At 35.5% G+C, this 25,827-nt stretch overlaps 2 long non-coding RNA genes across 3 annotated transcripts in view; one reads left to right on the forward strand and one right to left on the reverse strand.

Annotated features, from left to right (window-relative positions):
- Positions 1–17,927, reverse strand: part of LOC123798123 (uncharacterized) — a 34,958-nt gene extending 17,031 nt beyond the window's left edge. For both annotated transcript variants that reach the window (XR_006781178.2, XR_015724339.1), the window contains exon 1: positions 17,666–17,927. This is a non-coding gene — a long non-coding RNA (uncharacterized LOC123798123). The remainder of the gene's footprint in view (positions 1–17,665) is intronic.
- Positions 1–25,827, forward strand: part of LOC148110776 (uncharacterized) — a 497,911-nt gene that overhangs the window by 450,297 nt on the left and 21,787 nt on the right. The window lies entirely within an intron of this gene.

The following is a 25,827-nucleotide window of genomic DNA, read 5'->3' on the forward strand; positions in this document are numbered from 1 at the left end:
CTTCTCCTTATCTAACTGCTTTGTGATGAATAGTTAAGACATATTCTTATTTGACAATAACCCTTTTCACCTTTTTTTTATTAAAAGACTATCTGCTCAAATATTTGATAAGAATCCTTCAAACAGAAACTTCATCACCATGGTTCCCAACAATTAAGTTTTTATGTGTGTGTATTGGAATATATTTAACTTAATTAATTTAACTTAAATACGCAACAATTTCTAAAGTTATTAAAAATCACATTAAAATCTAAAATATCATAGGAAAATTTCCTTTTAAACGAAGAAAGATGACTCTGAAGGTATAGCCAAGGTAATTTAATGTATTTTGTCATCTAAGAAGAGAACCTTTGTGGATCTCACAATAAAAGTTACAACTGTTCCATCTGATCAATAGCTAAACATCATAGTTTATTCTGTAACTGAAAAGAGAGCCCAATTCTTCAGAGAAAGCAGCACAAAACGACTAGATAAAACAAATGTGTGACAACTCATCCTTTGGGGATTACGTAAGTGATGGGCAGAGAGTAGACAAGAGGGCTTGTTGAGAAACTACACACACACACATACACACACGCACACACACACTCACACACTCACAGATAGGATTATCCACATTTATCCGACTGTGCTATTACATAGATTGACAGTTGAAGTTGGAGTAGTGCAACAAAGAATTCTAAACCGAAGTAAATGTTAATTGAGTTTGAAGAATAAATGCTCTTCCTTATTCTCTAATCCAGGTTTAATCTTGAGAGGTGTAGAGAAAAGGAAACAAAAGACAATTCAGTCATTTGACCTTCAGAACAACGTCTTCACTTTAAGAATTTACTACTTCTATGCACTGGCTTTTCTATTTCAAACTATTTAGATTTGTTTGGGTTTGCCAAATATTAAATGGTGTATTAGATAAACTCACAGGGAAGCAAAGCTTTCTAAAATGTCTATTAGCAAAAAAACAAGCCATGCTCAAGTGTGAAAGTAACTGCAGGAAATGTAACCAAGTGAAAGGTAATCAAATTTGCATTACTCTCCCCTGAGTTTCACTCAGGAGCCTACTAGACCCGAGAAGACTGTACCCTCCAGCCAATTCAACCCTACCAATTAAAAAAATATCCTTACATACAGCTAACGATCCAAGATAATGCTAAATGTCAGGGTCAGCTTAAATGTATGAAACCCAAACTCATTTTAGAAAATAGCTTCATTTTTCTTCCCATCCGTACATCTTCTTAACTGAGATGTCAGCAAATACAAATTAACTTACATAAGCTTCGTGGCCTACAGCTCTCTCTAAGCACCCTGGATTGAGTGATATTAAGAAAAAATTTCAGATTAATTAAACTCCTGTCTGAGCCCATCCAAAGGTAAATGTAGCAAAAGGAAAACTAATTTACTTTAATAAGGCAAAAAGAACAATTTGTGGGCTTCCTCTCTCCATCTAGGAAACGGAAATGCTCACAACTGTTCCCTACGCCATAAAATGCAACTCAAGGGGCTGCTGGCTGGCTCAGTGGGTAGAGCATTTGACTCTTGATCTCAGGGGTTGTAAATTCAAATCCCACATTGGGTGTACTTAAAAATAAAATCTTTTAAAAAAATAAAAATAAAAAATATAAATGCAGCTAGATGGATCAAAAGAGTGAATGGATGCAGAAATCTTTACAAACATAAAGGACTGTGCAAAAGCTAAGTGATGGTATTGTTCTTCTGTTTATAGACGTCATCCAAGTCTAAGCAACATGTAAAATAATAGGATAGAAAATTTGCCGTTGTTTTTACCTATATGAACATTTCACCCAGCACAACCTCTTTTATCAAAACTTCTTCACAGAAGTGATGGTTTTAATCATTTCAATAAGATTTCAATTTAATAGCTACAGTATTCATAATATTACCATACCTAATTCATACTGCAATTGACCCTTGAATAACACAGGTTTGAACTGCGTGGGTCCTCTTATACATGGCTTTCTTTTTAGATAAATACAGTACAATACTGTAAATGTATATTCTCTTCCTTATGATTTTGTCAATACCTTCTTCTCTTTAGTTTACTTTATTGTAAGAATACAACATATACACGTGACATACAAAATATGTGTTAATCAACTATTTATGTAACTGGTAAGGCTCTGATCAACAGTAGGCTATTAGTATTTAAGTTTTGGGGGAGTCAAGTTTTACAGGAATTTTTTACTGTGAAGGGGGTCAGTGCCGCTAAACCATTGTTCAAGGATCAACTGTATTTCCTTGTAACTAGTTTGGTAAATGGATTCTGATTCTGAATAATTTATCCTAAAGAAATCAGTTGTAGGGGTGCATTACTCAAGGTGAAACATTCCTCCACCCATAGTTGTCAATTTTGTTCAACTTTTTTTAAGGTTCATTTTAAAATGTACTGTTTCTAGTATTTTTGGCTGCCCAGCATGTGAACTCCTTTTGAGAGTTTTCTCAAAATTCTCCACCTTTAAGTCTTGATGGGAAGTAGAGCCTACACCCCACTATTGAACCTGAAATACTAGAAACCTGCTTTTCTAGCCACTCTGACAGCTCAGACACTCCGATGCATGGAAAACAAAATCTAGAGATACAAACATAACTTGAAGAGATTTCTTTAGAGAGGAGTGCCACCAAAATATAATTACCATGGGTACGTGGCAACAATGGCAAATATGTTGTCATTATCCTATATCAACAGTACCAAAGATAAAAGCTATGAAAACAAGTGTTCAATGGTGGTGTCATCAGAGTCCTCCTTGCCTTGTTCTGTCATGATTTTAACTGTGACCCTGATTGTATGATTCCCATATCACTCTTCCTTTTTTTCCAGGAAGCTCTACAGTCATTCTTCATTCTGTTAGCAACCCAATATTATTTTAATAAATTTCTAAGTCAACCAAACTTAATTGGTATTGATACATGAACAAAGATGACTATATCATATATTTATATATAATATATATAACTACACTATATTTAATATAGTTTAATATATAACTAAATTACATTTATATAACTAAACATTTTTTTCTAAATTTCCTATTTAGTAGAGTGTATAGAAAACAAAAGAAATAAGGTGAAGAAAACATATAATGGTATAAAAATAACAAATCAGCAGTAACTAGCTGGCTAGAGAATAACATGGAGAGATAATAATCATATTTATTTATGGAAAACTTGGTGTCAGATGCTATGCCAAGCACTGTACTAACATCTCATCTAATCCTCAAGGTATTATTAATATTGTGGATGTGGATGAGAAACTGAGGCTTATGACGGTCAGTTAATTGTTTTATTCACACGATGAATATAAAGATCATATGTGAACCTGATTCCAAAAATGAGCTCTTAACCATCATAACAGTCCCACTATGTTGTACTTACAGTTAATTTGTTAGTCACCAAGAGTGTATATAGAATGATCGCTTTCACACTTATCAACAGTAATTATAAAGGCAAAGCAAATATTGGAAATGACAGATTTAATGCAAATTCTGCTTAGGATCCTGAATTTAAATTATGCCGTAGCAAGAAATCTTTTCCAGTTCTCCAGTCAGTCATTTTGATTTGCCCATTAGTAGCTCTTTATAAAAGCCATACAGTATAGCGTATTTAAAAAGAGTAAGTTGTAAGTTTTCACTGAATAGATTTATGATGCAATAAAAAAGCAATTGAGTAAATTATTTTTATTCTCCAGCTTAATACATATGTTTATTTGTTTTATAGAAATGCATAAAATCTCAGTCAATCAGAAGAAAATCTAAAAGTGGTCCATTTTTGCCTTGTCTATGTGGTACTTTTTCCATATTGATATATATCCATGCCCCAGCTCAGCAAAATGGAAACATAGAGCTACTTCACCGAGTTTCTGACACCACTCAACCTGATCCCTGGAAGTAGTCAGGAATGTCACACCTAAGACAAGGCCAGAGTTAGAATTGTAGAATTTACCTCTGCTCTCCTAGCCTCCGTAACCATTTTGTCAATTCATTTATATATGTAAATCATTTACAGGTAGAATCATTCTTACTAACACTGTTAATAAGTTTTGTTAATAATGACCACAGAACAGAGCCATGCCTCCTTAGAAAATCATAGCAGTTCTGGGGTGAGAAAGCCCCCTCACTCATAAGGGAACACACATGCAAATATTTGAGGAATTCATTCCAATTAATCTTTATTACTGTAAGAATTTTAAACTCATTATGTTGGGGAGAGGCCTTGGGGAATGCAGCAGTGCACGGCCCTCACAGGGCCGCCACAATGACTGAGGGCAGAGGATCAGGCTCCCCGGAGAGACCGAGACCTGCGTGGAAAGGGTTCAGAGCCAGCTAACCCCAGGGGACAAATGGTCGGTATTCGCTGACCCTTGAAAGTTGTATTTGGCATTCCCACTACATACAAATGAGATAATCAGGCATAGCACTCAAAAAATTCTTCTGTAAGAGAAAGATGAATGAATGCTACCACACCAAATTATGGAGGTTTCCCAAAATGTAATTTTTGAAAACATTTTTTTCTGAAGAAAATTTGTCACAATTTCTCAGAATATTACTTTACTTTGTTCATATGCTTCGTAGAAAATAATCAGTATTTGGATGTGGAAAGTAATTACCTTATTGCTGACTCTTATCCGAAATGGTTAGACTTAAGATTAACCACATCAATGACCAAAAAAAAGAAGTGTTTTTTTCTTTATTATAATCAGATCTTTTTAATTTTGCAACTTAATCATGAGCCTTATTCAACAGACAAAGATCTTAATGATATAAATTGTTTAAAAAATCAAATTTATCTTTAAAGCACAAAGTTTTGCCACCACTAAGGCTAGTAAATAAAAAGTATTCTAGATTGCAAAGACAGATCCACAGTCAACACCAGAAAAACAATCTTTGGGTCCACAGTTTTTGTTCATCTACATTTGAAGACTATTTCGTGTGCTGGAATGGTTGGAGTTGAAAACACATGGATCTAGAAATTATGCTAAACGGTATGCATAAGAAATGTACCATGAAGATGAAAATAGACAGAATGACCATTAATATTCCTGACTCCAAAGGAAAACCAGTGCCATCTATCATATTGTAATGAGTTTACATAACCCAGGAGTTTTTCAAATAAGCCTTGGAATGAAAGGAATCCTCTAGGAGAAGACTTTGTTTTCCATGTTCTCAGAAATCTGTCATCTGCACTTGGTAAACTTCACATTTACTGCTTAGTTGTTACAAATTAATTTGGCTTCTTGTCATTTCAGATGTTTTTTTCCTCGCCTGCATTTGAAGCATCTAGTGTTGAATTTTCAAGTCAAATGGTCACTCATATAAACCTTGTTATTCTAAGTCTCAAGTCTTTATATTCTATATTGAATATAAATGTGTGTAAATGTGTGCGTGTGTGTGTGTGTGTGATACGGAGACAGAGAAAATGATTCACATTTTATGTGATAAGTATAAACTTCTAAAGGAAAAATATTCTAATGCATAAAATTTATTCTAATACATAAAAAATATTCTAATTTATCAGCATCACACATTTTATTTATTTTTATTATGCCTTTCTGAATCTATAAAACTATTCTTAAAAACTATTAAGTACTTTTTCAAGAGAATGTTACTTTTCTTTGTTGCAGTAATAACTTAAACCACTCCAAGCATGGTTTTCCTGTGATTCTGTTTCTTTAGGCCTGGGGCTTGGGTGGTGGTTCCTTGTATTGTGGATAATTTTCTAAGAGCAGAAGGTGAAAATTTTTTGTGTAATCCAGTCTGAAATCAAGGAATCTAAGGGGGACTAGACTTCGGAGATTGTTGTAATACATTTCTTATAAGGCCAAATTCCAGTATCGGAGGTCATATTACATTTGAGTAGTCCAATTTACTGGGGATTTTTTTCTTCATATTGAGTTGAATCAGTGTTGCATTGGAGATACATAATTTTTATTTTTTTTCCAAGATAAAAGACCCTCCTCAGTTTTTCTGCAGTTCTTCATGTGAAATCAGGCGACGTACTACCCTGAGCAACTTCCCTGCTATCTCCTTTCCATCTCACATTTTAGACTGAAATAGAGGCTTCCTCCTCTATGCAGTTCTAGGTCTCTATTCATATTTCCATCATAGTATGTAGGCATTTTATAACTATCTATGTGCAGATGTCGTCCTTTCCAGACTGTGAAATCGGAGAACCTGTCTTATTCAGCATTTAACCTTAGTATCTTGCATTACGACCACCACTTGGCAGATACACATTCAATAGTTACTTAATTAAATTGATTATCTGCCACATTGCCACACTGAGAAATACCATAGTACAAACAGGGGAAGATTTATTGAATACTTGGTATGTGGCCAGGCACTGTCTAAGTATCAAGAACTACAAATGATCTGAGATTGTTTTCCTACTTACAAACTAACAAGTTAGCTTACCACAGTTTCAAAGGTAATAGCAGAGGGGTGCCTGGGTGGTTCAGTCAGTCGAGTGTCAGACTTGATTTCCACTTGGGGTGTGATCTCAGGGTCATGGGATCAAGCCCCAAATGGGGCTTTTCAGTCAGTGGGGAGTCTGCTTGAGATCCTCTCTCTTCCTCTGCCTCTCCCCCTGCTCACACACACTCTCTCTCTCTAAAAAATAAATAAATAAGTATTTTTAAAAAAGGCGGCAGAAAAGAATAGACTTCAGGGTCACAGACAAAGGACTTTTATTACTCATGGCACAGCAAGCAACATAAGCTTTAGATTTGCATCTGTTTTCCTTACTTCCCAGGACCCACGGGAGCTATATGTGGACTCATGAGGATGCCGCCCACACAATGGGTTTAAGTCACAGCTGAGGAATCCCAAGTTTAAGAAGTCCCTAATTTTTAAAGAGTGTTGTTGCAAACCTGCCTAACCTTTGTTAGGCAGAGATATTATCTTTAAAAGATAATAATCCGGACCCTGCCCTCATGGGAGACATCTCTCTCTCTCAAGGCTGTTTCCTCTACAAACATCCTTGAAAAGACAGTCCAGAACAAAAGTTAATACAAGACACACAGAAGACATATGGAGAGTTATTTCCCAACAAGAGGCGTTTTACATCCATCAACTCACTTATGCTTTACTTCAACTTCATTTTATCCCCCTTTATAGATAAGCACACGACCAAAATTGCCGTGCCATATGTAAAGAGAGTGATGACGGTGATTGGATGGCTTTTCTTTGCCTGCTGCTTATTATAGGATTTCAGAAAACCTTATATCTCACCATTTTGATTTAATGAGTGTTTATTATGTGCCAGGAATTATTTCATGGGATTTTATTCTCTTTAAAACAACTCTAGCATTTAGGTATGATCGGAATAAAAACTGTGCCTACTTCACTAATATGGTGTAACTAGCAATTGAGTTAGTATCTGAAAGCACTTTTCTTAGTACCTGGCACCTAAGTGCTCAATAAATCATACATATCATTTCATAGAGTGTAAGAAGAGGCATGGAAAGATTAGATGCTCATGCAAAATTATAAAATTATAAGTAGCAAAGCTGACATTGAAATACAATGTCAGTGAACAGACATTTCTCCAAAGAAGACATACAGATGGCCAATAGGCACATGAATAAATGCTCAACATGACTCAGCATCAGGGAGTAGAAATCAAAACCATAATGAGATACCACCTCACACTGGTCAGAATGGCTAAAATTAACCACTAAGGAAATGACAGATGTTGGCAAGGATGCAGAGAAAGGGGCAGCCTCTTATACTGCTGGTGAGAATGCAAGCTGGTGCAGCCAATCTGGAAAACAGTATGGAGGTTCCTCAAAAAGTTGAAAATAGAGCTACCCTATGACCCGGCAATTATACTACTGGGTATTTACCCCAAAGATACAAATATAGTGATCTGAAGGGGCACCCGCACCCCGTTGTTTATAGCAGCAACGCCCACAACAGCCAAACTATAGAAAGAGCCCAGATGTCCATTGACAGATGAATGGATAAAGAAGAGTGGTGTATACACACACACACACACACACACACACACACACACAATGGAATACTACTCAGCCATCAAAAAAATGAAATCTTGACATTTGCAATGATGTGGATGGAACTAGAGGGTATTATGCTAAACGCAATAAGTCAGAGAAAGACAATTATCATATGATCTCACTCATATTTGGAATTTGAGAAACAAAACAGAGGGTCATAGGGGAAGAGAGGAAAAAATAAAACAAGATGAAATCAGAGAGGGGGACAAACCATAAGAGACTCTTAATCTCAGAAAACAAACTGAGGGTTGCTGGAGGGGAGGTGGGTGGGGATGGGGTAACTGGGTGATGCGCATTAAGGAGGGATCGTAATGTAATGAGCACCGGGTGTTATATAAGACTGATGAATCACAGATCTGTACCCCTGAAACTAGTAATACATTATATGTTAATTAATTGAATTTAAATTTAAAAATTAAAAAAAAAAAAAGAAATACAGTGTTTGACTCCAGGGTCAGTTCTCCTGAACAGCACAATATAATGGTGTCACTCATACCTGCTTCTCTGCCTTTATGTCGCACACCATCTCTTCTGTAAGACACTTCACTTTTCTAACATCCCTCCAATTCTAGTTCTGATTTCTTTACATTCTTGACACTTCACACAGCCATGTGAATCCCAGAATAATGAATGATGCTTCTCTAGAAGTTAGATTCTCAGTCCTCCCTGACCTTCTCACGTCCTTTGGGCATCTCTCCAGATACAGCACACCACATGTTGGGCATTGAAACACTTTTCCTAGTCCTCATGTCCCTAAAAGAAGGCTCTGCAGTGCAGTGACTCTCAAACTGCTGGAGGTAGCCTCAGTGTGGTAGGAAATAAATCTAATATGTCCGAAACAGCATCTTAATGAAATAGACTGAAACAGAATAGAACAAAAAAAATAGAAAATATTAGAGTGCATCACACTTGAGAAAGGTAAAGAATGTGTGTGTGAGCGTGTGTGAGTCTCAGTGTAAACTGTCAAAGGTTTGAAAGCCACTTCTTCACTAGAATTGTGTATGTAGAAATCCACTTACTGATAAATCAAACCTCTTTACCCTGGAATCTAAACGTCTGGTACTAATCTTTAAAAAAAAAAAAAAAAAAAAAAAAACACGACCCTTTTCAAACCTGTTAAGCGAGGATAGCAACTTATCATCATATTGCTACAAACTATTTACCAAAACCTATTTTTTTTTCAGTATCATTTCCCAGTGGCATATTTTCCAGTAAGCCGAAAGCCTGTTTTATAGCATTTTGAAAGTCATTCATTCACCTTTTGCCATCTTCCTACAACATCAAGGAGCTTCTGTTCAGGCAGTAACACAACTAATCTGACTCAGGCATTTTGACACGGTCTTATTCAGACTGCGAAAGACCTTAGTATTAACAATAATAAATCTGGGGCGCCTGGGTGGCACAGCGGTTAAGCGTCTGCCTTTGGCTCAGGGCATGATCCCGGTGTTATGGGATCGAGCCCCACATCAGGCTCCTCCACTATGAGCCTGCTTCTTCCTCTCCACTCCCCCTGCTTGTGTTCCCTCTCTCGCTGGCTGTCTCTACCTCCGTCAAATAAATAAATAAAATCTTTAAAAATAATAATAATAAATCTATTCCTTTTACTAGGTATAAAAGCATAAAAGTTTCATGCTAATAAAAAATTCTTCTCGTAGGTGACCATTTGTCTTTACGTTGCTCACACACAGTATGCTTCTTAACTAATTACCTTGCAATTTCTTCACATACTGAGATCCATCCTTCAAGGAAGTTTTCCTAATTTTCATTAGTGATCAATTAGGAATCATCAATTATTCTATCATTTATCTGATTCTTTCAATACCAGCATTCCCTTTGATGGAATATTCAGATCCTCCAAATGTATAGGAGACATAGAGATTATTAATTTAAATATGAGGAAAGAGCAGCTCGGGGACTTGAAATGACTCACACAGCTTTCTCAGTTAAAAGTGTCGGTAGTCTTCTCTACTTCTTTGAATTCCTGTGTGTATTAGTTTCCTACGGCTGCTGTAACAATTACTACAGATATAATAGTTTAAAACAACACAAATTTATTATTTTACAGTTCTGGAGGTCAGAACTCTGAAATGGATCTCACTAAGGTTGTAAAGTATGAGCAGGGCTGCATTCCTTCTGGAGGCCTGCATTAGAATCTGTTTCCTTGTATTTATCAACTTCTAGAGGTCACCGACATCTTTAACTTATGACTCCACTCATCTGTTTTCAGAGTCAGCAACCCTGGGCCAATTCTGTCTCATGCTGCCATCTGTCTGTTTCTCTTCTGTACCTCTCTTCTGTTTATAAAGATCCTTGTGATTATATTGAGCCCATTAAGATAATCCAAGATAACTGCCCAATGTCAAAGTCAATTGATTAGGAAACACAATCCCATCTTCAACCTTAATTTCTTTTTTTTTTAAGATTTTATTTATTTATTTGACAGAGAGTACAAGCAGGGGGAGTGGCAGGGAGAGGGAGAAACAGGCTGTCTACTGAGCAGGGAGCCCGATGTGGGCTTGATCCCAGGACCTGGGATCATGACCTGAGCTAAAGGCAGACGCTTAACTGACTGAGCCACCCAGGGGTCCCTCAACCTTAATTTCTCATTGCCACATAAACTAACATATTCACATATTCTCATTGCCACATAAACTAACATATTCACTGGGCATCTTTAGGTGGCCATTATTCTGACCACCACACCAGGCATGAGATAGACTAACTATTAATACACATACTGTTATATGTAGGGTACTATGAGGAAGGTACCTTATGAGGAAAAAAGCCCTAAAGATAGAAAGAAAAGGATAATGAATAATGAGATAGAAATAAGGATAGGTATGGATGTAACACATGATCCCATTCACTCACCTTGGGTACAAGTAAAATCATTTTCCTTCCTAAAAATTTCAGCCTCCTAAATGCCAAAATTAACAAGAAGTTCGAAAATTCTTTTTCATTTTACCTCTCTGCCCAGAATTATTCAAGAACTTTAAGGGTTTACTCAGTTTCAGTTTAAAAGGAATATTCTTTCTTCCAGCATTCTGGAGGTAAAGGATTGGAAAATTAAATCAGGGGAGAGAAGCCTTCATTTTAGTTGCCCTTGTTTGAGTGATTGCCAACACAATGGAAAGAAGGTACAAACTAAATTAAAAGATATGAAAGCTAAAGAGAAATTTATCCATTAATGAAATTTAAGAAATATTAAAACTCTACCTAGTACCAAGATAAACGAAAATACCAGGTCTAGTGAGTTCAGGCAAATCATATCCCAATCTGCAACTAAATGTTAAAGAGTACAAAAAAAGAAGGAATGGCCCCCAACTCATTTTATGAGATGACAACTACCTTAATACCAGAATTTAACTAAGAAAATATAAAAATCCAATTCATCTATAAACATGGTTTACATTTTTAAAAATAAATTATTAGCAATCAAAATCAAGCAATGGAAAAAAAAAACTAAATGGTCAAGTTTTGTTTAATCTCCAAGATGCAAGAAGATATGAATTTCAGAAAATATATTAATATACTATTTTGGGGGACACATGGGGGGCCCCTGGGTGGCTCAGTTGGTTAAGCATCTGCCTTTGGCTCAGGTCATGATCTCAGGATCCTGGGATGGAGCCCCACATGGAGCTCTCTGCTCAGCGGGGAGCCTGCTTCTCCCTCCGCCTGCCACTCCCTCTGCTTGTGCTCTCTCTTTGTCTGTCAAATAAATAAATAAATAAATAAATAAATAAATAAATAAATAAATAAATTTTTGAATATATATGCTTTTTTTTACTTAGGAATTAAGGGAGAAAAATCATGTTATGGGTCAGAATAAATGAGTTAGATTAAAATTTTAATAAACTCAAGAAACATGTTTCTTTTCTAAAAGAAACAAGTAAAAAATTTGCTAGCAAAAAGGGAATAGGACTTCTTTAATACTACTATAAAGGACTTTACAGAAAGCTACAGCAAATGGGAAATTTAATGGAGATTTTTTTTTATTCTCTTTAAATCAAGAGTAAGAAAGGGGTATCCACTATAGCAATTACTTTTTGAAATAAAATGAAGGACAAGGGGAAACAAGTATTAGGATTAGGCACAGAGAAAGAGAGAAAGTAAATTAATTCTCTTACAGATATTTTTCTTTTATTAAGACTTTATATTTTGGGGGAAGTTTAAAATTCACAGCAAAATCGAAAGGAACTTAGAGATTTCCCATATACCCCCTGCCTCCACATTTGTTAAAATTGATGCACCTACATTGACACATCACAAACACCCAAAGTCCATAGTTTAAGTTACAATATACTCCTGGTTTTGTACATTCTAGAGGTTTGGACAAATGTCTAATGACATGTATCCATCATTGTGGCATCATACAGAGCATTTTCATTGCCCTAAAATGCTCATGGTCCATCTATTCATCCTTCCCCCCACTTTAACTCTTGGCAACCACTGGTCTTTACTTTTTCTATAGTTCTGCCTTTCCAGAATGTCATGTAGTTGGAATTACACAGTATATAGCCTTTTCAAATTAGATCGTTTCACTTAGTAATATTCATTTAAGATTCCTCCATGTCTTTTCTTGGTTTGATGGCTCAGTTTTTTAGGGCTAAAAAATATTCCATTGTCTGGACATACTACAGTCTATTTATCCATTCACCTATTAAAGGACATCTTAGTTGCTTCCCAGTTTTAGCAATTATGAATAAAGCTGCTATAAACATCCATGTGCAGGTTTTGGTGTGAACATAAGTTTTTAATTCTCTTAGGTAAATACCAAGAAGCACTATTGCTGGATCACATAGTAAGATATGTTTAGTTTTGTAAGAAACCACCAAATTGTCTTTGCATTCCCACAACAATGTATGAGAGCTGCTGTTGCTCCACATCCTCATGTTGGATGTTGTGAGTGTTCCAGATTTGGGCTATTCTAACAGAATGTAGTGGTATCTTATTATTGTTTTAATTTGCATTCCCCAGTGACACATGATGTGTGGCATCTTTTCATATGCTTATTTACCATCTGTAAATCTTCTTTGGTAATGTGTCTGTTAAGATCTTTGGCCCATATTTTAATCAGGTTGTTTGTTTTTCTTATTATAGAGTTGTAAGAGTTCTTGGTATATTTTGGATAACAATCAGATGTGTATTTAGCAAATATGTTTTCCCAGTCTGTGTCATATCATTCTCTTGACATTGTCTTTCACAAAGCAGAAGATTTAACTGTGGTGAAGTCCCTCTTATCAATTATTTCTTCATAGACCATGTCTTTCTAAAAAGTCGTCACCATACTTAAAGTCATGTAAGGTTTTCTCCTATGTTACCTTCTAGTTTTATAGTTTTGCATTTTATACTTAGGTCTATGATCCATTTGGGGTTAATTTTTGTGAAAACTGTGAGGTCTGTTTTATTTCCTCTTCTTCTTCTTCTTCTTCTTCTTCTTCTTCTTCTTCTTCTTCTTCTTCTGCTTCTTCTCCTTCTCCTTCTCCTTTTTGCATGTAGATGTCCAGTTGTTCCAGCACCATTTGCTGAAAAGACTATATTTGCTTCATTGTATTACCTTTGCTCCTTTGTCAAAGAACAGTTAATCATATTTATGGGGGTCCATTTCTGGCCTATTTTGTACCATTGCTCTATTTTCCAGTACCACACTATCCTCATAGAATGAGTTGAGAAGTATACTCTCTGCTTCTAATTTCTGGTAGAAATCAAAAAGAACCGGTATTATTTCTTCCTTAATGTTTTAAATTCTCAGCCTGATAATTCCAAAATTCCTCCCATGTCTGGTCTGATGCTTGCACTGTCTTCAGATTGTGTTTTTTTGCCTTTTGGTAGACCTTGTAATTTTGTCTTGATAGGAGGTCATGGTGTACTGGATAAAGGGAACTGCTGTAAATAGGCCTTTAGTAATATGGTCAAGTGTGGGAGGAGAAGCATTCTATAGTGCTATGCTTAGGTCTTGGTCTTTCAATGAGCCTATGCGTCTGCACTGTGAACTTCACAAGAGTTTCTCAGTTTCCCCTCACCTCCACGTCTTAAGGTGGGAGATGGTGGCTAGACTGGGCTGCAGTCAGGCATGTCCCCTCCTGTAGGTCCGTTAGATTCCGATAATAGCCCAGCAGTTTAGGCTCTGGTTAAGTAGTTTTTCCTGAGGACATACTGTTAAGAACAGAATACCCCAGTTATTTTAAAATGGTTCTTCTCCCATTCCCCTGCAGTACCCAGGAAGGGATTTCTGTCTGGTATTTACTGTGGAAACCTGGCTGAGATTCTGGTGGTAAATCTCACGATATTGTGACCACCCTTCTCCATGACTGGGTCCCCCTGGAGCTTTTCTTTCTCAAATTTGTCCATACTGAGCCATCGGAAATTCATCACAGTTCAGGTTTTCATCTCCTGTCATTGATCTCTGTGGTAGCTTTGGCTGGTGAGTCTCAGGCCTGGTAAGCTGGGATGGCCTGTCGGCCTCTCCAGTCCTGGGGTTTGTCCTGGATCCTTCCTGCTATTACAGATCCAGAAAGAGTTGCTGATTTTTCAAACTGTTCAGCTTTTTACTTGCTGTTAGAACAGAGTGGTAACTTCCAAGCTTCTTACATGCTGAACCAGAACAGAGATTCATTACAAAGAAAATTCAAGAAAAAGTAAAAAGTATTAAAATGACTCTATGGTAACCTTAATAATAAAGCCTTCCTGGACCAATCCTAGCCCCCCATAACACACACATAGTCACACTTCACATCATCATTTTTTGTCTTGCTCTGTTTTGTCTTTGGCATGTATCACTACTTAATGTTCTATATGTTTTATTCATGTATTTTGTTTCTTACAACCACTAAAATATTAAGCTCCATAAAGGCAGTGGTTTTTCCCTGATTTTTCCCACGCTGTACTCCCATTATCTGTAACACTGCCTGAAGCAGAGTGGGTATTCCACATGGATTTGTTGAGTGAATGAATAAAAAAACGAAAGAATGCAGAGAATGGTTCAACAAGGTTACTATAAAAATGAATTGTGTTCTGTGTGCCACTAACAAACATTTAGGGGTGCAATTTTTGAAAATATATTATTTACACTAGCCACAAACATGGTGAGATACTTAGGAGTATGTTAAACAAAAAATAAGACCCAAATAACTGTCTTTTTATTTATATGTTAATTAGGGACTGTTAACAAGAAAACCACAGGCCAAAAGGGGGAAAAAAAGTATACTTTAGGTTAAGGCCCCAAGTCAGTAAACTAAGACTGAACAACTAATCTACTGAAGTTTAAAGCCTGCAGGAATGTAACCTGTAACCAATCAACATAGAATTTCTGGTCAATAGTAGAAATTTTCTGATAGATCCCTTTTGCTCCCCTTCGGAGAGCAACCTTGCCTTAACAATGCATTTCTTATAAATCTCTGTTGTCTTTTTTTCTTTTTTTCTTTTTCTTTTTCTTTCTTTCTTTTCTTTTTTTTTTTTTTTTTTTTTTTTTTGCCTTCCCTCTGCCTTTCAAAGCATTTCTTTTGCTCAGAAGAGAAACTTCTGTGGAGTGGAGCTCAAAGTGGAGCTTTGCGATGATTATGAATCATTTGATATGAATCAAATGATTGTGAATCATTTAATAAAGTCAATTGGATCTTCAAACATACTTGGTTCACATTTGTTTTTTAACAAGACTAATCAGTGTCATATAGGTATCCACTCAACTCAAATGAATCCATAAATTTAGTGTATTTCTAACCAACATCTCAACAGGGCTTTCAATAAGGAGTGATTTAAAACAAATGGTGAAGAGCAAAAATCCATAAAAAGCAAAGAAAAAATTTAAGAAGAACAAAAAGTGGAAGAATTAACCCAACCAGAAAATAAGGTTATTTTTAACCTTAGTATTTGAGATTGTATGGTTATTATTGCAGAGTGAGACAAATAATGAAACAGAATACAGATATTTGATAAACAGAATTTCAGTTAAAGTAAAAAGATGGATAATTTTATAAACAGTGCTAGAAAAATTGGTAATCTGTATGGGACAAAATAATGCTATATTTCTATATCATCCCATATAATAAACACTCACATTTCAGCTAAGTAAATACCTTAAGATAAAGAACAATTTGGATCATGTCTAGAAGTAAGGGTAATACCCTGTATTTATGACCCAGGTAAAAATGAATTTATTAAACAGACATGAAATGTACAATCTCCAGAAAAATTGATAATTTGATCTACACTGAAATTTAAAATGTTAGTACTATAAATAATTTCATAAAATGTGAAAAGTCTAGCCATTATTAATATTTGGAAATATTAAGGTCACCTACAAATCAATAAGATAAAGAAAAGCACTCTAATTAAAACTAAAGCAACAACAATAATGGCTAGGAACAGGCAAGCCACAAAAGGAGAAACCCAAATAGTCAATAAACAGATGAAAAGCTGTTCATCTCTCTAGTAATTAAGGAATTGAAAAATAAGACCACAATAAATTGTCATTTCACAGTCAACAATTGGGAAACATTTTCTAAATGCCTAGTATTGGAGAGGAAGTAGAGATAAAGGAATTCTCACACATTGCTGAGGCAAGTAATAAATTTGTAAAATTTCTTCTGGAAAGCAGTTTTGCAGGAGGGATCTTGTAAAGTTAGCAGTATATTGTAAAATGGGAGGTTTATGTGGTCTAAGACCGAGTATTTTCACTCCTAGGGATATATCCTAGAGAAACTTAGTCGTTTATATACAAGACACCTGCATAAGAAAGATTTTTAAAATCATTTTATAATAATAGGTAACATTATTATGCAGCATCTTATTCTACTAAATATTTTACCTATTTTAACTCTTTTTAGGTTTCACAAAAACCTTCTGAGGTAGATGCTAATCGTATTCCCTTTTATAGTTGATGAACTTGAGACATACAAAGAGTAAGCAATTCACCAAGTTTATATAGCTGATAAGTGGTGGAATAAGGATTTTTAAAGAGCCAGTCTAGCCCCGGAGTCCGTCATCCTGACCTATACGTTATACTCTCTTGAAAGCCTAAAGGGAAATATTTAGAAACAACCTAATGTCCATCAACAAGAGAATAAATAAGTATAGTCATAAAATAGAAAATTTTGCATTAGCTTCATCTATTAATACGGATGTAAGTTAAATCATAATCATGAACTAAAAAGTTACAAATGAATATGTCAATTCATTATCACTTATATGCCAGTATACAATATATAAAACACATTATATTTTTGTGGGTATGTAAGTGTAACAAAGGTAATATATACACAAGAATAATAAACATCCAATTTCTAGATAACAGTTTAGGAAGGAAATGGAGTCAGGGAAGACTACACAGGAGATTTCACATTTATCTTAAGGTTAAAAAGAAAAAATCCAAAGCAAGTCTGGCATAACATTAAAATTATGAAGTGGGTCCTCAAATGTTTCTTGTATTGTTTTGTAAAATGTTTTGTGTGAATTTTTCATAAAAATAAGAAAAGAAACTCATCTTGCCACAGTCTGTGCTACTTTTATTTTTGTTGTCTTCTTGATTTGTGAAACATGTTGAAATGGTATTTGCAGGAAGGTAAACCCATCTACCCCCAACCCTATTATCTTATTCAGGGCTAAGGATCCTTTACATATGGTACTCCTAAGGTTGTGACTTACCACATCGTGAGCTCCGCTCCCACTGATTGCTAAATCAGAAGCGGAAGCAATCTTGGTCATGTGCGGTGTTGAACCAGCTCTCCCCACCATCCATCATTCTGGGCCCTGATTCCTACTCCAGCCGTCCCAGTGAGTTTCCTTAGGGAACATCTAGTATCCTTTGACTTCAAAAGACCTAAGTAAGGAACAGCTTCAATCTTAAGAGTGTTTATAATAATCTCTTCTGTAAAAGAGTAGGATTCCTCTACCCTTTGTCCTGAAAGCCTCTGCAGGTGTTATGCAAATTTTTCCTTCTCCTTCTGGGAGACTGACCTCTTTCTACCAAGAATAGGAAGGCAACAGTCTTTATAAGGAAACAATGGCAAGAGAAGCAGCAACAAAGTTCTCATTAACCCTAAATTCCTACCATTAAGATGAGTCACTTAAATGATTCGAAACAAACCCCATCTACTCCAAGATGACCCACTGTCTACCCCAAAACTGACTGCGAAGCTGTTGACAACTTTTAAATGGCGGCATTGATTGCTCAGTTTCTGGATAATCAGGTTCCCACCAATATGATTCATCCATATTTAAATTCTCTCTTTAAGAAAATCTGAGTGTGGTTATGATGATATTCTGTCTCAACCTTTCAAGTCATCTGCAATTTATAAGAGGTGATTTTTATTGTGGTAAAAAAACACATTTTAACAGGAATTTGAAACTTTAAGTGGAATGAATTCTGCTTCTGCCGCTCAATTTCAGGCATCAGTGAGCAGGTGGGAGATTTGCCCCCTTCCTCTCAAGGCTTTGACTTTGCTTATGTCTAAATCGAAAGACATTCTTTTACTAATGTATTTTGTTTTGTGTAATTAATTAAAATTTCTTCACCTCAACATATATCATTTCTGCCTAAATAACATTTATTTTTATATAGGAAATAAGTATCCAATATTTATCTGTTGTAATAATTTTTAAAAATGTATTCACCTCTTTTTACAATACTGTTTAAAACGCAAAATAGTAATGATTTAATATGCACTTATACAATTTCATAGAAAACTATTCTTTTTCTCCCTTTTTGTATTTCGATAGGATGTCAAGATGTAAAATAATATCGTTTACCATTAAGATCATGTTATCATGAAATATAATTTATTTTTAAAGCAAATACCATTTCAGATGTGTCTCTATCTTAAATGATATAGGCTTACTCGTAAGCCTATATAATTAAATCTACAGTAATTAATCCTACAAGAAAATAAAGTGTGCACATTTATTTTTGAGAAGGCAAAAGGGATCCTCATCTTTTGAGGATGACTATAAATGATATGCCCTCCACAGTATAGTGTCTACCCACAAATACTTCAAATTTCATTGTGACTCTGACACCCTTCATTTTACTGATGGAAGAGTTAGGGAGGACAAACCCTCTATCCATTTCTTTTCGATCTTAAGAATCATATAGACATTTGGGCAGAAGTCAAAACCGTATTATTCTCCAGACAAACTCTTCAGGAGCTTCTTTAATGATTCTGATTTGGCTCTGCTACATGCCTGTCATGGAAAGATGTGTTTGGCAGATGATATCAGGTTGTAATCTGAGTGCATAGCTATTCATGTTAGAAATATTTATACCTAAGAATCGTATGGTTTTATTATAGGAACATCAGTATTTGGCAAGCTCTAGATATAACTGTGATTTAATAACATTTATCTTCAATTCATTCAGTAAACAGTGTCAAATGCCTACTATACATGGGGCACTAATTAGGTGTTGAGGAAACAGTCTGATAAAATTAGTTTGACTAGAGGAATCTTAGTTTCAGGAGGGAACAAATGTAAATAAACAAGTATAAAAAATAAAATATTACGTGAAATAGTTTAATGAAGTGGATAAAACTTTGCCATAATGCTCTATGGTAGAATGTATAATTATGCATAAACACTCACTGTCCTTTCAAGTTAGAGAATGGAAGTCCTAATTTCCCTAACCAATTAATGTCACATGTGGCCATATGAGTTGACTCAGCAGTGGAATGTGAGCTTAAGCGATAAGACATCACACAGGGACGGAAAGTTTAAAAACCAGTGTGTAGTTTATCATGTTCTTTTTCTTTCTGCCACTTTATTGATGTTTCTACCGGAGGGACAATATCATGGATCCTAAAGTAAAACCACTGAAGGAGAGTGATAGCTGACCCGGAATGAACATGTAATGTGATGAGGAATAAACCTTTGTTAGTAAGCCCCTGGGACTTGGAGGTATTTCGTTCCTGCAGTATAAACTGTCCTGTCCAGATCAACAGAGTCCTATAGAGTTGCACAGCATGCGTGGTAAGGAAAAAGGAGAATGAGCAGAAAATCACAAAGATGAGTAGTACTACAGATAATTTTTAGGTGCAGACAACTCTTCAAGATGGCTCAGAGGTTTAAGTCGTTTCAGATATTCCAAAAGAGCTAGGTAGACAGTGGGAAGGTGTTAGGGAATCGTGCAGGTGGTATTTCTCAGTTTGAAGTCAGTAATTTGGAGTTTAAGCTTCAACTTTCCTTTTCCCACCCCTTATAAGGTTTTCTAACCAAGAATAATTAGCAGATTATAGCTCTTTACTGGGAGATAAATGAACAGAAGGGGGATACAGCTGCAAAACCAGGATGAACAACACTTCCCAGAGTTTGTGTGCACAAATCACCTGGGGATTTTGCGAAAATGCACATTCTGAGTCAATAGGTCTGGGGCCAGGCCTGAGATTCTGCATTTCTAACAAGCTCCCACCTGATACCTGTGGAGCCAATCTTGCATCACACTTTTGTGTAGTTCTATTGTAATGATGTTTTGTCTGTGACTTACTCATTACCTTAGTCAATTGGCGATTTACTATACCTTTTCCTGCACTAGCAAACTTTCTTTATAGGTGATAAAGCAATGAAAATAATATAAATCTCCTTATTTATGTTACTTAATCTATCATTTCAGTTAAATGGAGTGAGAGCTAGAAAATGAAATGGAGTGGAAAAAGGTATTTTCTCAAATAACCACTTCAGAAAAATTAGGCAAGCAGAAAGAAAGAAAATGAACACCCCTTTATCCAAATGATGGTTTGTTCTTTATTAGGCCACAAAACATTTTCATTTAAAATGTCTAGAATAATTTATGTAATAATAAGGCAGTGTGGTCCTAACTGGCTAGTTGGCTTGGAGTAATAGGATGAAATTTTCATGTCTCCATCTGTAAAATGAATACATTGGATAGAATCAGTTATTGCCCCAAAATTCTGAAATTGTACAGGAATTTTTATACCTTTACCCAACATTAACATAAAACAAATATTGGTCAATGGATCTAATAAAAGTTGAATTCCAAATCCCAAATTATCAAAAGCAAAGGAATATAGAATTCCGATATCTTAATGAGGGAGAGTAGTAGGATGCAGGTTTGAATACTAGCTCTGCTACTTCCTGACTGAGGAAGATTCTGTTTTGCTTTAGTTTCTCATTTAATATAAAGTATAAATTATTTATAAAATATAAAGTAAAAATTTACCTCTGAGGATTGCTTTGAAGACTAGATGTTTCCTTGTATGTCAAAACCATGCCTGCAGTTTAGCAAGCTACTTATTAATCATCAAAAGTTAGAAAGTAAATGAAATCTGAGAGGAACCTGAACAGAAACACTAACAAAAAAGAATAGCAGTTTCCAGGGGCGCCTGGCTGCAGTTTAGCAAGCTCCTTATTAACCATCAAAAGTTAGAAAGTAAATGAAATCTGAGAGGAACCTGAACAGAAACACTAACAAAAAAGAATAGCAGTTTCCAGGGGCTCCTGGCTGCCTCAGTCTGTGGAACATGCCACCCTTGTTCTCCCAGTTGTGAGTTCGAGCCCCACGTTGGGTGTAAAGACTACTTAAAAATAAAATCTTAAAAAAAAAAAAAAGAAAAAAAGAATAGTGTTTTCCAACTATAATCATTAAAATACCCTGCAAGTTTCATTGATTGTAAATGTGACCTGAGACTGATTAGATACTTTAAATTGTTGTTGACCGTACAAGGCTGAAAGTGAGACGCATTGCAACACAGGTTTTCTACTTTTTTTTTTTTCTTTACATCTCTAACAGAAGCATGAAAGTAAAAGCAAAAACTCCAAAATCCAATGCCATTTGTAAATGAATCCTGACCAACGATAAAGGGTAAACAAGAACTCTGACGCTTTATATCACCAAAGTCAACAATAATGATCTCCTAAAAAGGAAGGAGATGTTCTTAACAGAAGCATGAATTTTGAAGTTTTTAGCGGAATGTGTGTTTTGTTTTGTGCTTTCTTGAACAATTTAGTAGTATTGTTTGAAATTTACCTTTGGAATTGGAAGCATTCAATAAAAATCAGATGCAGTAACCACACTTCAGCTTTTAGCTAAAATGAAGTGACCTGAACAAAATGTACCCTCTTTACTGAAAAGAAAACTTTAAAAATCATTTAAAAATTAGTTTTTAAGGACATTGGAAATCTAGCAACTAAGGACAGTGATCTCTGAAAGGACACAACTAAGATAAAGCTTATAATTGCCTACCTTCCTACCTGGAAAGACTTGATGGACCTTGATGCCAGGAGCGGAAACTCTGGGAGGACTTAATGATTTCCCTGGTGTGAGCAGAACTGAGTTGGAAGTCCAGGGAGGTAGAGGTGGCTGGAGATCTTAGGGCTGGGAATGGAAGGAGCAATCTTCCCAGAGAGAGCTTCAGAGTCTTGTAGAATCACCCACTTCAGTTTCAGATGAGTACTGATCAGCACATGTCCGTGAGAAAATTATCTAAGGCCAATGCAACAATCTAAAAAAATTGGAAGGAATAATCCCTGGCAGCTCACACAAAGCCAGTAATAGTTCCTTTTCCCAAGCCACAATGGAAGAAACCTCACAATCCCTGGTAAAATGGCTACAGCACTCAGAAGGGTTCTATCTCATTGGCAGAGCAAAATGTTGCTTTGTAAAGGCTAGCAGTACTTAAAAACAAGACTCAAGTGATCAAATAGTTTCTAAACCGTCCCAGAACAAGGTTCAAGAATACTTATAAGGAACAAATAAATATCTACCACCCAAGAAGGTAAGATGCATGTTGGGCATCCAATCTGGCATGCAGCAAGACATGAAAATCTAACCCAGAATGAAAAGAACAAATCAATCAATGGAAACTGACCCAGAAATGATGGATGATGGAATTAGCAGTCAAGTACCTGAAAATAATTATTATAACTGTACTCCATATGTACAAGAAGCTAAGGGAAAGAGTGAACATGTTAAGTAGAGCTAGGAATATCAAAAAGATAAAAATTGGAACATATAAAGGACATTCAAAATTTAATAATGAGAAAACAAACCACCTCATAAAAATAATGAGCAAAACATTTGAGCAGTTTGCCAAAGAAGATATATGGATGGAAATTAAGACTATGGAAAGGCTCAATATCATTAGTCATTAAGAAAATGCAAATTAAAACCTCAGTGATATGTAACTACAACCCAATAAGAAGTTCAAATTAGAGACTGAGCATACCAAGTGTTAGCAAGAAAGTGGAACAACCAGAACCCTCATATGCGGCGAATAAAAATGTAAAATGCTGCAACCACTTTACAAAACATTTGGCAGGTTCTTAAAAAGGTAATATTCACATACCATATGACCCAGCCATTCCATCCCTAGGTATTCAGCCATGAAAAAAGAAAGTGTGTATCCATACAAAAACTAATGCATAGATGTTCATAACAGCTTTATTTAGTAGCCAAAAGATGAAAAATAAATATTCTACCAGTAGTTGAATGAATAATCAAATTGTGATATATCTAAACCATGGGATACTAGTTGGCTATTAAAAGGAATGGCCCATTGGTATTCATAACAACACAAACAAATTTCAAATTAAGTAGGCTGAGTTAAAGAAGCTAGAAGAAAAGGATAACATATGATATCATTTATTTAACATTCTAGAAAATGAAACTAATCAATAGTGACAGAAAACAACCCAGTAGTTCCTTGAAGATGGGGAAAGACCGTGAGAAATAGGAGAGATTTAAAAGGCTTATAAACAGACTTCTGTGGATGATGGATATGTTTATTATCTTGAAGATGTTGATGATTTTTCAATTGTATACATGTCATAAACTTATCAGTTTATATACTTTATGCCATTTATTTTATGTCAATTATGCCTCGAAAATCTGTTTTTTAAAAAAAAGTACCAAGACAAAATCACATGTAATTCCTGCAATAGAAAAGATAACATATATATATGTTATTAATACATAATATGTTATATTAATAATAATATATAATGTAAAATGTGATTTATGGTGAAAAAGTTCTCTTCTGGAAGAATTGAAGACAAGATTTTTAAATTTTAAATTAAGGACAGTCTTTTCACAAGTAACAAATATTAACACATTTTTTAATTGCTATGTGTTAATATTTGTTACTTGTGAAAAGTACTTTGTGAAAGTAATTTACTGTACTTTCAGGCTGCTGGTGAAGTCTTTCATGAGACAAATTAGTACTATTAATGATAAATCTTGCCACAGCATCGGGATTCTGTTCTATACTGATTCTAGTGACTACGTAAAGAGAATGATGGAGAGAGACTCTCAAAAGGCAAAGGACTGAGAAGATTTCTTCCAATAATTCTTCTGCACACACATTTTTAAAGGGCAAGATAATGAATGTTCCCCAGCCAAGGAGGAGGGACAGGAATTAAGGACTTTAAAATATTATAAATAAAAGGAAAGTCCCTGTCTTCCTTACCCCAATTGTGGGATTAATCTTCAATAGGACAGGAACTCAACTGCTCACAGGAGAAACTATCTTTCTTAGACCTGTCTTGCCCAGGTTCAATATTTTCCAGACAGTGATTTTCCATTTAGAAGGGATGTTTATGGGAAAATAAAAATTAACAAACAAACAACATATAAGCTTGGAGCCAGACAGACTTGGATTTGAATCTTGGATGTTCCACTCATTAGCTGAGCCTTAGATTTTTAATCTGTGTATACTAGGATCGTTGTAAAGATTAGAGAAAATGTGTACAAAGCATGAAAAATCAGAAGCTCTAGGAAGATAGCAGCCTGAAATTATCTAAGCTTCTCTATATTCATTTATTGATTCATGCATTTATTCATAGGGGTCACTACTTATTTTAACCTAAACTGTAAATCAGATGTCAGATACTCTTGTCAATAAATGAGTGGCATCAGTGAAAAAAATAAATCTTCCTAACCTTGTTAACTTACAGCATGGGAGAATCACAATTAAAACAACTATGGTAAAATAATAAAGCAAGTTAAGGGAGATCACTGGTGAAAGGATGAGGCATTGGCATTTGCCAAACACAAAGTCATGCCTTTGCTTCAGAGCAGCTTTTCCCCAATTACTAATCAATGCAAAAGTACAAGAGATCCAGCTCTCTTACCCCCACTCAGAATGGGCTATCTCAACTCCAAAGTTTTTGGCCTGAAACAGAAGCCTTTGTTGGGACTGTAATAGTAGCTCCACTTTTCCTCTAGCCAATTCTGCTTCCTTTCCCTTTCTTCATTGGGTGTTGATCTGAAGAGCACTTCATGGTAAAGGTCCTGTACACAAATTCCCCTTCCAGGGAAGCCTTGTCAATAATGGTATACCCTGGCAATGGTAGCTGAAATAGAGTGAGAAGACCAAATGCAACCACTGACCTGTGGCGTGCAGTACAAAGAAGAGCAGCAAAACATGGGGTGGACTCCTTTATTGCAACACAACCTTGGAGGAAGAAACTCTAAGGATGCATGTATATGCAAAACAATTTCTGGAAATAATGTATAACCTTGCACTAAAAATATCTGCAGATAAATTGGAGTACAGGCACTGTCTAGGGGAAGAGACATCTCATGACGAAACACAGAAACACTAACAAATGGAAAATGTGAGTGAGGATAAGAGACTTCAAGGACAGTAGAGGCAGCTTATATAGCATTTAAAAAGTAACAGTTGCAGGAGAGAAAAAAATACAGAGAGAAAAGGCAATGATTAAACAAATAGTAAAATAAATTTTCTCCTAGCTAAATAAACATTTAAGCTTGTTGATTAAAATGCTTCATCAAGTTCCAAGTAGTATTGATAACAAAAGATTTATATCATGTTATATCCTAGTAAATATTGTTGAACTAA

The sequence above is a fragment of the Ursus americanus genome, chromosome 1 (assembly GCF_024610735.1).
Source record: "Ursus americanus isolate L20-20 chromosome 1, mUrsAme1.1.p, whole genome shotgun sequence".
Lineage (NCBI taxonomy): Eukaryota > Metazoa > Chordata > Mammalia > Carnivora > Ursidae > Ursus > Ursus americanus.